Source organism: Nothoprocta perdicaria, unplaced genomic scaffold, assembly GCF_003342845.1.
Source record: "Nothoprocta perdicaria isolate Ctin4 unplaced genomic scaffold, notPer1 scaffold_53, whole genome shotgun sequence".
Classification (NCBI taxonomy): Eukaryota; Metazoa; Chordata; class Aves; order Tinamiformes; family Tinamidae; genus Nothoprocta; species Nothoprocta perdicaria.
This window is the reverse complement of record NW_020455788.1, coordinates 853,569-865,604: the sequence shown is the minus strand read 5'-3', so window position 1 is coordinate 865,604 and position 12,036 is coordinate 853,569. Positions and strand designations below refer to the sequence as shown.

Here is a 12,036-nt window from a genome sequence, read left to right as displayed (position 1 = left end):
CTACAGTGTGACCTAGAGAGAATTACATGAGGAAAGGAGAGAGATTTATACCTATTTAGATTATGCTTGCTTTTAAACAGGAATAATTTTCCTGTATTCTAAAAAACTAGATTTCCTCTGAGACTTGCTTAAATAAAAGATGGTAATTGAGCCTTGAGCTGAGGCCACCTCTGTCTAAAAAATGATGACACAGAATTCATGTCAGAAAAGTTAAAAGCAGAAGTCCAGCAGCTCTATCTCTACTGGGGAGCACAAGTGGACAGAACATGGTGCAGTAAGGAGCAGGAGTTAGAGCAGAGGAGCAGAGCCTGTGACCAGATACCCTCACCTGTAGGGACTGCGTGCAGGTGATGCCATGCCAGTACGCACACATCTCTCTTGCTCTACTTGATGAGAGCTTAGAAGTGGACTGACGAAGACTCTTTCATGAGACAAACAACCCAAAATGACCACAAATGTTTTACACTATAAAACAAGCTGTTTTCAAATATAAACTAGGCCAATTATTTTTGCTTATGTGGAGAAAATTGAAAGTGATGACATACGGTCAACTACAGATAGAGAGGCAGTTCTCTGCCCTCCATTTGCTGGGGGGCTTTTCTTCCACCCTTTGCTTTCAACACATGGTTTAATGACTTTCTGGGTTACAGCTCACCCTGCACAGCTCTGACAGGGCCCCAAGGAAAAGTCTGCATTTTCTCTGTCTCTATGACCGGGTCTTTACCTTCCCCCACCAAAAATCACCCAAGGCCATGCTCTGCTGCAGAGTCCTTACCTGTTGAGATTCCCACCTCAGCCAGCCCACTAGGTCCTCTCCCCTCCTGCCATTTGCTTGGGGCTCCCAAAGAAGCACATTACATGTAGCTTGTGTATACACAGCTCCCACATCAGCTGGAGGCTTTAACTGCACCATCCTTCTTAAAAGTGGCCCAAGGACTGCTAACAGGTCAAGAATTTGACCGACCTTTTTAGCTTAACCAAAATCCATGTCCTGCAATTAGTCAGATCAAGCAGTCCTTGCCTATCCTGTGACACTGGTCCCTCTGCAAAACAGGAGTTTCTACTCAAGGGCAGCAGTGCCTTGAGAAAGGATAAAACAATCTGATGAAAAGGAACTGCTTCCTCTCCCCAAGTGATACCATCCTCTCTATTGTTATTTTAGCTGGTCCCTCAACCTGTAAGTGGTAAGAAAGAAGCAAAAACACAAATATGACAAAAATACACAAAATGGACCATTTGCCTATCTGCAGCTGGAGTCATCATGTCCCTTTGCTTAGCACTTGCTTTGGTCCATAACTAGGGAAATTCTACAATCCTTCAGAAGAAAACAACAGAAAAGTGTTAAGGAACTTCAGATCAGCACAGAAGAATAGCTCCTTAGAACAGTACCTCAAATCTGAAAGATTTCTCCCTCTCTTAGAGTTAAGATCCAGCAGTCCTTTTGAGGGGCATGCATAGTTATTTTTACTAGGACAGGCAGCTCCTTGAAGGACAGCCGTGGAAGTTCTTGCTCTTTCGTGACGGATTTTTGTTCTAACGTCACTAGATGTTTCAGAGGGCATACAAAGACAACTGTGACAGATTTCTCTGCAGCAGAAACGTGCATTCTCATTAGTAATGTTGGATGACATAAGCCACAAAGTTTATTTTGATTTATGATTTCACTTCATTCAATGAGGTAGCATCCAGATTTTCCTTTTCTTCTAAACTGGAGAGAGATGAGGACTTTATGCTGGGAGCTCTGTCACTGCTACAGAAGTATTTGAGGAGCTGCTCCACAGTATCTGCAACCTGAGCTGGCCCTACTGGAGGTCTCAGAGCAAGCCCACTACTCACAGTGCTCTTTTTCCGTCACTGCTCATGTGAACAACTGGGAGTTTCTTTGTACTGACCTGCCAAACTTCTCTCTTCATCTTCTAACCCAAGCCCTTGGATGCTCCACAAATCCAGTGTCCAGACTGTTTGCTCCATTGCACAGAAATGCCATCATGCTGAGAGTCATTTGGCAACACCTGCCAGCAATGACTGTGTGTTTTATAACAGTCCATTAGCACAAGGTTCTTAATGAAAATGAAAGCTGGTAATGAAGCCAAAAGGCAGCAGCCTCTAGTCTAGGGAGGGCAATTAAGATAGAAGGGAGGGGGAGACTGGAGAATAAAATTAACACATAGATAAAGAAAAAGGAGACCTGGTGGTACATTAGCATTAATGTAGCTATGGCAAACCATCCAGTTTCATTTATGAAAACATTTTGTTGGCATTTTGTGGGCTATTTTTGTATCACTGGCTGATACAACAGATTATTGCTCCCTCAAAGATAAAGTCATCAACAGAGAAACACACACAGGATTTCAATGTGAAGATGATAAAAGCCCACTGGAAAATGAAGACCTATGGTGTGGCACATGTGGAGCTCTTGAGAAGGTAAAAGATTCAACTGGTCCTACTCTAAGTTGCCCTATCATTTCAACCAGTTATCAAGGAAGGACTGGTTCCAAGAGCAGAAGCTTCAATAGTTTTTCCAGTTTAGTTGTCAAAATTCAGAGGTTTCCATGTTTTTACTTCAAAAAGTACTCTATAACCTAATGCTATAAGATGCTCAGTCTGGACTTAAAACACCTTTGTTCAACTCAGTGGCATCCCTTCTATTTCATTCTCCTGTAACAAAATCAAGATAAGCTTTTTCCTCTGTATGTGCTTGGAGATGGCTTTCATTTCTTCCACCTTGTCAGAATTAAGTTTAGGTTCTCTCATAATGAAGCCACGTATGATTGTAATCATTAAATCCTTTCAAAATTCTTACAAATTGTTTGACATAACTCCACCCCACGGTGTTTAAAGCCCATAATGTTTCAGTCTAGGTGTACCTTATCAGATGTCTTCACAGATGAATTATCCACCTACTGCTTTCCAAAGGATGTCACAGCACTTATGCAACATTTATGCTGTTCTCTATCCACACTGATTATTGCAACTCTTTCATTCTAGTCAAATCTACACGTTTCATTAATGTCATTTTCTTCTTTTTTTTTTTTTGATAACTAAGTGCTAGATAGAAATGACTGTAACTTCCAAATTGTCTAGCCCAGTTCATGAAAACGCTATTGCGTTTTGTTCTGTTAATTTATTTTAGCAAATTCTTCATGTTAAAGCCAAGTTTTAATTGTTATTTTTTCAAGTAAGATTATATAGGGCTTTTTATCAAACAATTCATTGAAGTTAGATGTATCACAACCAATAGTTTCCTTTCATCCATTAATTCTGTAACTCAGTCCAAAAGTAATCAAACGTCTGCTGTGAGTTTTGTTTATTAAGAATGCCACTGATTATTGCTCATGGCTCTATTACCCTGTATAGTTACAGATTCATTTCTCATAGTATTGCATCCATTATTTTATTAGAGGCTGATAAAGCTTTTAAGAAAGGATTTGAAAGTTACTATTAATTCATTAGAGTGCTTGGGCAAAGACTAAGATTTGAGCTGTACACAGAATCTAACTGTTTAAAGGCTGTCATAGCTTTTCTCTCCTGTGCAGCATATACTGGACTGGAAGAAACAGGGGCAGATGAAGAACAGGAGTTACATTATGATGGTTATACAAGTGATATTATAATTAAGGCATAAACACAAAGCATCCCAATAGTTAGAAAAATACAGAAAAACTAAGCTAAAAATGATGATTCCCCATGCTTGGAGATTTAGGTATTTTATACATGAAATACAAAGCAGCTAGAATATCTTCTTGCTTCTTTTCCCCAGTGCCTCTGTCCATTACATTTATTGGTGGTATCACAACCATTAGCATCAGCTCCCTTCTGAGAATGGTCCATCTCTTTCCATATCACCACATTCAGCATAAAGAACCCTTGTGGATTGGAGGTTCTCACACACCATCATCTATAATAGGAGAGGTGGGCTCACAACTCTTGCCAGCAAGAGTTGGACGTCCACTCTGTTGGGGTTGGGGAAGGTGGAACATCAGAGCCTTGGGACAGCAAGAGGACTTGGTGCTTCCCTTCCCTGAGTTCTCACCCCACCAGCAGCCAGAGAGGTGGCTCCTGAACAGATGAAAAGGCTACTCTGGGTCTTCCTGCCCAACCCCAGCTGCACCAACTCTTCCTAGGTCCTTTTTGCATTTCCCTTGCTCAAAATTCCTGTCAAGATTTCAAAGTCTTTGCAGTAGCAGCAGCAGCAAGAGCAGCAGAGCACCCTGCGGGCTGGCAGGACAGCCTGCTGCCTGCTTTGCCTCTGCTTCTTCAGCTCTGTCCTAGGAAACCCGAACACCTACAATTGCACCTCTTTATGAATGGATTGAATAACCAGCTCCACTTACAGCCGTCCCGGAAGACACCAGGTAAACACCTGAACCGAGGCAATCACTGGCCTGTAACTAGAGCTCTGCCACGTAATAAATATGCAGCTCCATGAAAGGCAGATAATCTTGTAATCAGAGACTCTTGAATCAGTCTTGGCCTTCCAGTATTTTCCCACTTTCTCTAAAACACTATGTTCAAGTCAAATCTCCACATACAATAAAAATTATTATCCCTATTTCTTGGCAAGCCAGTGACTCATCTATGACTTTTTTATTAATACTACTTGACTGTACTGTTACGTGGTATTGCTCACCGGTCAGTGACTGAGTAAGAAAAAGCAACAAAAGCTAATTCTATATTCTCTAAGAATATCACCATTGCCTGGGCTCCCTTCTAAATATGGCTCTGACGTGACTTGTTCTATCTCGTGTGTACCACATAAAGGACATTCAGTCCAGTGGCTCTGCACGACCAGTAATCTGAACTCTTGGCCTCTAGCCCTGGTTCTAGCAGTCTATTGTATCTCTGTGGAAAATCAGGAAATCTCTGTCCTCCAGTGTCATCTGCTGTTAAGCGGGAAATCATTACACGCTATAGGACTATATGATACATCCTCTTAACAGCTCTGCTGGTGTCTCTCATTTCTAGCTTTGCTGTCCCACCATGCTCTGCTGGCTGAAGGTCAAGGCTGAAGTGCGTTAATACAACTTTGGAGGCCCAATATTGAAATTAAAACAAACAAACAAAAAATACCTAACCACAACTTTGCCCTGGGTGCTGAGAATAATGATGATATTCTTAGAAAAAGACAGGTTTTTGAAACAGAGCTATCCATTAATACAAACAAGGTAACGCAAACTGCTGCACTAAGAACAAAGCCAGAATCTGAACTACAAATGAAATGACTGAAAAATGGAAGAAGAACCAAGGCTTAGGCAATCCTTATGGAACAGCAGAAACAGGATACTGAAATCTCCATGGAAGAATATTATCTTTAACTACTTCAAGTTCATATTCTACATAGCTAAATCCTTTTGGAAACTCTTTCCTCCTGACTCCAAGGTCAATCAGCAGAAGACACGGCAATCTAAGCCAGCAAAATTGCATCATAAAAGGGAAAGATAAGCAGTTAACTGCATTATGTGAAGGACTAGAGGGCAAATACGAGAGAGTACCAAGGTAGGCAGGAACAGCTCCATTCACACACTTTGTGTGACTTAGCAGGGTACAATCCTTCCCATTTTCACTTAGACCTTCTCTCACCTACATTTCACTCAGGGCCTGCTGCTCTTCTCCCAGCAGAAGTGGGCCAAGTCCCAATTCCTGCCGCTGTCACGTCTACCCTGTTCATTCAACAGCAGGAAAGATGGACAGAAATAATCCCTCCAATAACATCTGACAATAACATCATCTGGCAACACTGTTGAATGTGCGATGACATCAGGGTGCCTGAAATGAATGTTCTTCCCTTTGGTACTTGCCCCCCAAAAACTCACACACAAAGTACCGCAGCCTCTATATTACAGGTGGCGAAGCTGAGGTTCAAGGCAGGCTGTTACAACAGCCCGACTGGCTACCAAAACAGCAAAATTGGGGCAACCAAGAATGAAGCCGTATGCGGCCTGTAGATCTCATGCAGTAACATTACCTTTCCTTTCTCAGCATGTCCTCATGCCCAGCTGAAATGCCACATTTCCACATGGCGGGTATTACTTTCTTCCTGACAGAGACCTAAGGACTGAGCTGGCTTCTCTTTTCTTTCTCTTTGCTTAAAACAAAAACAAACAAAACAAACAAACCAACCAACCACACACACACATCCACAAATACACTCCAAAGACACTTGTATTTAATCCCAGTGTAATTCTCACTGCTCTTTTTTAATCCACCCACCTGTGGGATAATTGCCAGCATTCTGGGAAGAGGGCAGTACTAATCACAGACTTGCATACAAAAAAAAGACAAAAGAGGCAGCCTAAAGGGAGTCCCAAGGCCTGAATTAAGCAAGCACATGCCCATCCATCCAGGGGCTCTGTTGAACTCAGCTCCTTTCACAATAGATAAAAGGTCCATTAATGGGGCTGGGGGGACACCCAAGAAAAGCCATGTCAGCAAATCACGGCTTCAGCCTTGTGTGTGCAGCAGGGAGAGACACACTAGAAAAATCAATGAATTTAAATAAGCTACTGCTAGCAATACCCACCTGCCTAAAATACAGCAAAACATAATGCCTAGTGGTATCTTCTCCTCACAGCCTGCCCACAAGGACCTTCTTTGTTCACAGCAGATCCACGTTCCTCACAGCCACGTCTCCTGCTGCACACGTCAGGCTCCTCTGGAGCAACTTGACATGCATTTCTACCACCCTTCCCTCGACTTCCCTACCCTTTCTGCCCATTTATCCCCTTTTCCCCACAGCTGACACTATCTCCCTTTCAGTTCCTCATAACTGTGAAAAAAGATATCCAGTCCTTGACTATTTAAGTACCCTCTTTCTTGGCACTTGTCCTTACAATGCTTGTTGTCCCTGCGTGCTTATCTGCATTTCCCCCACAAAACTTCTTAAACAGAATACTTAAGGCACCTCTGTGATACATACTGCCCTCTCCCCGCCGCAGGTTTTTGTCGTGGGGAATGTATTTTATTCCTTTTGCAAAGTATGATGGTTATTCATACTGCTATATATATGCTTATTAAAGTTTACTAATAGATGAGCAGAGTTTTATTTTTCTTAGAAAATTGCATCAGTAAGCAAAGTTTAATTGGGAGAGTTTAATTGGTACAAGTTATTTGTTGGTTTATGAAATAACTTATTCCAGGGGATGGACCTGAGAACACCAGCACTCACGGCCCTTGCTCCCCCAGCTCGCTCCATCTCTCCCTGCTTATTTGGCTGTAAAACAAGGAAAACAAACCCTTTAACTTCCCACGGGACGGAGCAGAGCGAGGTGCCCAGTGCTCGGCGCTCGCCGGGCAGCGCTGCCAGGGCGCTGCAAGGGTCCCTGTGGCCGCCTCCTGTGCCGGAGCCGAGGACGTCGGTCCCCTCCACGGGGCAGAGGCCGGAGGGGCTGCCCAGGCCCTGCCACCACCGGCAGCGCCGGGACCAAGCGCATCCCTTCTCTTCGGAGGCGCCCTGCGAAGCACAGCGGGGTTTGGGAATGCGCTCCCAGGTCTTCCTAAGACACCTAGCAGGACGCTGGGTTCATGGGATGGCAAAACAGCCCACCATGCTGCTGATGATCGCACACAATCAGTAACAGAAAAAGGTATTCAGGTGGAAAAAATAAAAAAAAGAAAAGAAAGAAAAAGCCCCACACAGAGCTAGAGATACTACAGGAGACAAAAGCAAACTTAACCAAGGAGGTCCAAATTCAGCATCTCCCTCAAAATGAGCTGCTGAGAAGTGCCCAGCTGTAAACCCCAGCGAGCAGAGCTGTAATGAGCTCAGGTCGGGAAGCAGAGAATCAGCATCCAGTCACCGAGCACATCAGAAAAGAAACTGGTAAAGAGGCATCAAGCTTCCAAATCAGTCAGATGGGAGAAAAGTCAGACGGAAAGTGAGGCCTGAAATAAATTTCTTTTCAGTTATTTTTGGAAAAGGAGGGAGGTTGGTGCATTGGAAAGCCGACAAAAATCATTATTCTCTATAAATTGCTTTGACATTGTATAGGCAGTGACCTTCACAGCACTACCAGTTTAATGGCATTTACTTCAACAGTAGCTGATTTCACTGTTAAACAGGGATGCATAGCACAAGATTACACAACTAAATCACTCTTGTAAATATTTAATATCGTTGCCTCTTTTTTTTCGCTTTTAACAAATCACTATGAAAAGCAGAGCACACAGTAGAAAACATTTATTTATTCTATCCTGGAAAAAAGCTTAGTGCTCATGCATTTTATCTATCTGGTTCTCCAAATGACTTTGACACTTGAAAGCCCTTGTGATCAAAACAGTCTGACGGAAGGCAATTTTGCACCCGTTTAAGAACTGATTTCATGCACTGATCAACATTTACCAAACTTGCCTGATAGAACGGGACAAAGTTGAACCCAGCAGACGGATGGCAAACACCTGAAGGAGAAAATTAGTAAAAAAGCCCTACATTGCTTTAAATAATAGTAGCTTAAGAAACAGAAAGAAAATCAAATATTATCTCCCTCTCTTCTACCCCTGCTGACAAAGGAAGATTAGTATTTGGGAAGTGAAAGCGAAATGACACTTAAGAAAAACATTAAAAAACAAAATCATATTTCTAGTTGATAACCTGGTACAGTATATGCAAACACCACTTAATATATTCCTACTAGTTTGGACATGCAGTGCAGCATGGCAGGAAATGAAGTGTCCACAGACTTCTCTTAAAGTACATCTATTTTAAAGATGGAGTCAACTGATAGTATAATAAAGTACAAAAATGGAGCAAAGAAAAATTACTAATGATGTGTCCAGTGTCATAGCTAGTAATACAAAATTGACTGAGAAATTGAAATGCAAAGCCTGAAATTGAGTGCCCTAAGTGCTGTAAGTCATTTTTAAAGACAACCTTACAATTTGTAACGTTTTCCAACTTTAGGGGAAAAAAATCTACAGCCTAGGCTAACAGCTCTGTCACATCGTGCTGAGGATTATATGCTGCTCAGACTGCATGTGATCGTTGCCAGCAACCGGTTTGTAGTGAAGTATTTTGGGAGACACGGCTCAGGTTGTGCATCTCTTCGGGAATTTAGCAAGACGGCCAGCAGCAGCCGACGGGCATCTGGAAACTGCACACACTCTGGAGAAACACACCGAGTCCCAGCTATCCCGAGGCATCAGGAACAGACTCGGCCTGCCCCACACACGGACAGACTGCGCCGAGGAGGCAGTGTTGGAAAGGGGGCGTTCGGGCTCATGCCAAGGGCCAGATCTGCATGTTGGGGGGCTGGAGCTGGTCTGCCCCGCAGGTGCCGCCCGGCCCCTCATCCACGTTCACGGGGCTGGAAAATAACCACCCATCCCAGCTGCATTCCCGACATTACAGCGTGAACCAGGAATTGCAGACAGAACTGGCAGCTGAATGCACACGCGGGAGACAAAGGTGCTGCGGGGATATGTATTCTAGCCAAGTTTTCATATTTCAAAGCTTCCAGCAACTAACTCTTTACATAATCAAGTGTAATTGTCTGATCCCAGCTGGGGAGCAGCACATTCCTCATCAACCTGGCCATTATTAATATGCTGGTAATTAGGGGGAATAAAGGTGTGCACTTGGTAACGTTGGCTTAATACAATTCTGCTATACTTAATAAGACTACAGCTCCTTTTAAAATGCAATTATTTTAACATTCAAATTATACATTTCTGCCACCACCACCAGCAACTAACAGTCACAGAACTGTATGATTTTAGAGCAAACGCTGAAATGCCTTCTCAGAGGCTCCAGCAAAACAATCTCATCCATTAGAAAGGAACCTTTATCTTGCTGCTGAAGTCCTGTGCCCCATAAGCAGTTTCCTAATCCAGCTGCAGCGGGGAGCTGGGAGAGCCAGCTGCATGAAACGGCATGCAAGGGACAGAATCAAATAGGAAACACTCACCTACGGACACTACGCACATCCTTCTCGCTCTGGAGCGGGAGGGAAGGCGCTACCTCGGGCACCCCTGCGTGGTGCTGCCTGCAAGCGCCTCTCGCTGCCTCCCGCAACGGTGACAACCGTGCCCACGGATTCTCCAGGTACCAGCTCTGTGTGAAGCCTTTGCTTCCCCACAAAGCAGCGCTGGGAAGGGACTGTTTCTGCTAGAGGCTTTACAGCCTTTGACTTGAACCAGAGCAGCAAGAACGCCGGCGTTTGGAGGGGCTGATGCATCGTCCCGCAGGCTGCCGTCAGGGAAGGCAGCAAGCTGGATCCTGCATTTGGAGGGGCTGATGCATCGTCCCGCAGGCTGCCGTTAGGAAAGGCTCTGAGCCGGATCCTGCCCTGCCCGATTTCTTTTACATGGGGAGGATTTCTCTGCCTCAGCATCAGCTGGAGCACTATAATCATTGCAATGCAGCGGAGACTGTGGCTCTAAATACTGCCACATCAAACCCCCTGGCACAAAAAGCAGCTATAGTGAGAAATCAGCATCTCAGGGAATATAGGAATTTGGGGGATTTATTCTGGAATATGCATGACACATCCCTAGGATGCAAAGCACCTTTAATTTCCCTTGGCTTTATTGGTTGTTTAGGGCACACTGCACCTTAAGCACAGCAACTTGCTTGCGCTGTCTGCAATTAAATTTCAAGACAAAAGGGCTTCAAAATAAATGAATATACTACATCCTACGAGTGGTACTTCCTACTATTTTATTTCATAGCCTATCAGTAGTTCTCTTAATTTGGATATACGCATTCAAAATTATCAGGGCTCTTGAAAGAAGCGTGGAAATGAAAGCCAGCATGAGAAGGAGCTCTAGCTCCACGAAAGAGGCAAGGATAACTAAATACATTAAAGGTGGTGGGTGCCATGGAAGTACCAGGGTCTGGCAATGGTAGAAGAGAATCAAAACCAGAATATGGATTTCCTTTCGGACGTGGTGGCCAGCACACACCGTTAGACACGACTTGTAGTTTAGACTGTATCTTAAGGCTTAGTTATTATCAGAGAGCTTGAGAGTGCACGACATCCTGCACGGAACGGCTTACAGCCCCTGCTGTGGCCTGTTACCCACCGAGAGCTGCTCGCAGTGTTAATGTGCAGCAGCGCTCGGCACACGGGGCTGCTCTTCCCGCACGCTTGCTCCCGGGGTCCGAGATCCGGCTTGCACAGCACGTGTTTTGTAACCTGTTCAATACCACAACGTTATCACCGCGGCCCACAAAAGGCCACAGGGAACCTTGAAGCAGGGAGCTCCCGGCTTCATATTCACCTGCTGCATATTTTGCAGGGCTGTTTGATGCGTGTTTCAGTTCCTGATGGCATTAGCACCACTTTGCTGCATCACCATCAAGCCCAGGAAATCAGCTAGTACCTACGAGCGCCCCTCCCCAGCGGCACCCCCGGAATCAGGCATTCACAAAGCTGCGTTTACTGGCAAATTAGAGTCCATTTAAGCTGCAGCTGTTCCGTCAGTCCTAAATAGGTTCTTGGATCAAAACTTCTCCCTCACTGGTCTCATTACCTGCCCCCCCCCCCAAAGAAAAGTATTTTTATATGGAACACTCCTTCCCTCTATTATGACAACCAGGTGAGAAAAATTTAAAAAAAGAATCATCAGAAAAAATAGTGGACTTTTTATCTTTCAGAACTATGAATTTAAATTTTACCTTGAAGTCATCTCAAGCAACACAAATGTACCAGTCGTTTCTCTTTTTCCTATTCCCAGATCATTTAATCTTCAAACTCTCAAGGTTCAGTTATTTAAGGGAAATACTCTCCTGATGATTTTTAATAGTAATACTAATGCAGAAATGATGGCTTCCTTTTAAGCCTAAATCCTAGATGCAACATACACGCTGGTGGCCCTTTTATCTCTAAGGCCCTACTTTGGAGAAGAAAAAAAAAAAGAAAAAAGAAAAAAAACGAAAAGAAAAAAAAAGAAAAAAAAACGAAAAGAAAAAAAGAAAAGAAGAAAAAAAGAAAAGAAAAAAAGAAAAAAGAAAAAAAAGAAGAGAAAAAAAGAAAAAAAAAGAAGAGAAAAAAAAGAAAAAAAATGAAAAGAAAAAAAAACGAAAAGAAAAAAAGAAAAAAA

At 43.5% G+C, this 12,036-nt stretch overlaps 1 protein-coding gene across 1 annotated transcript in view; it reads right to left on the bottom strand.

The window, feature by feature from the left end:
• NRXN3 (neurexin 3) overlaps positions 1–12,036 on the bottom strand; it is an 826,423-nt gene that overhangs the window by 769,747 nt on the left and 44,640 nt on the right. The window lies entirely within an intron of this gene.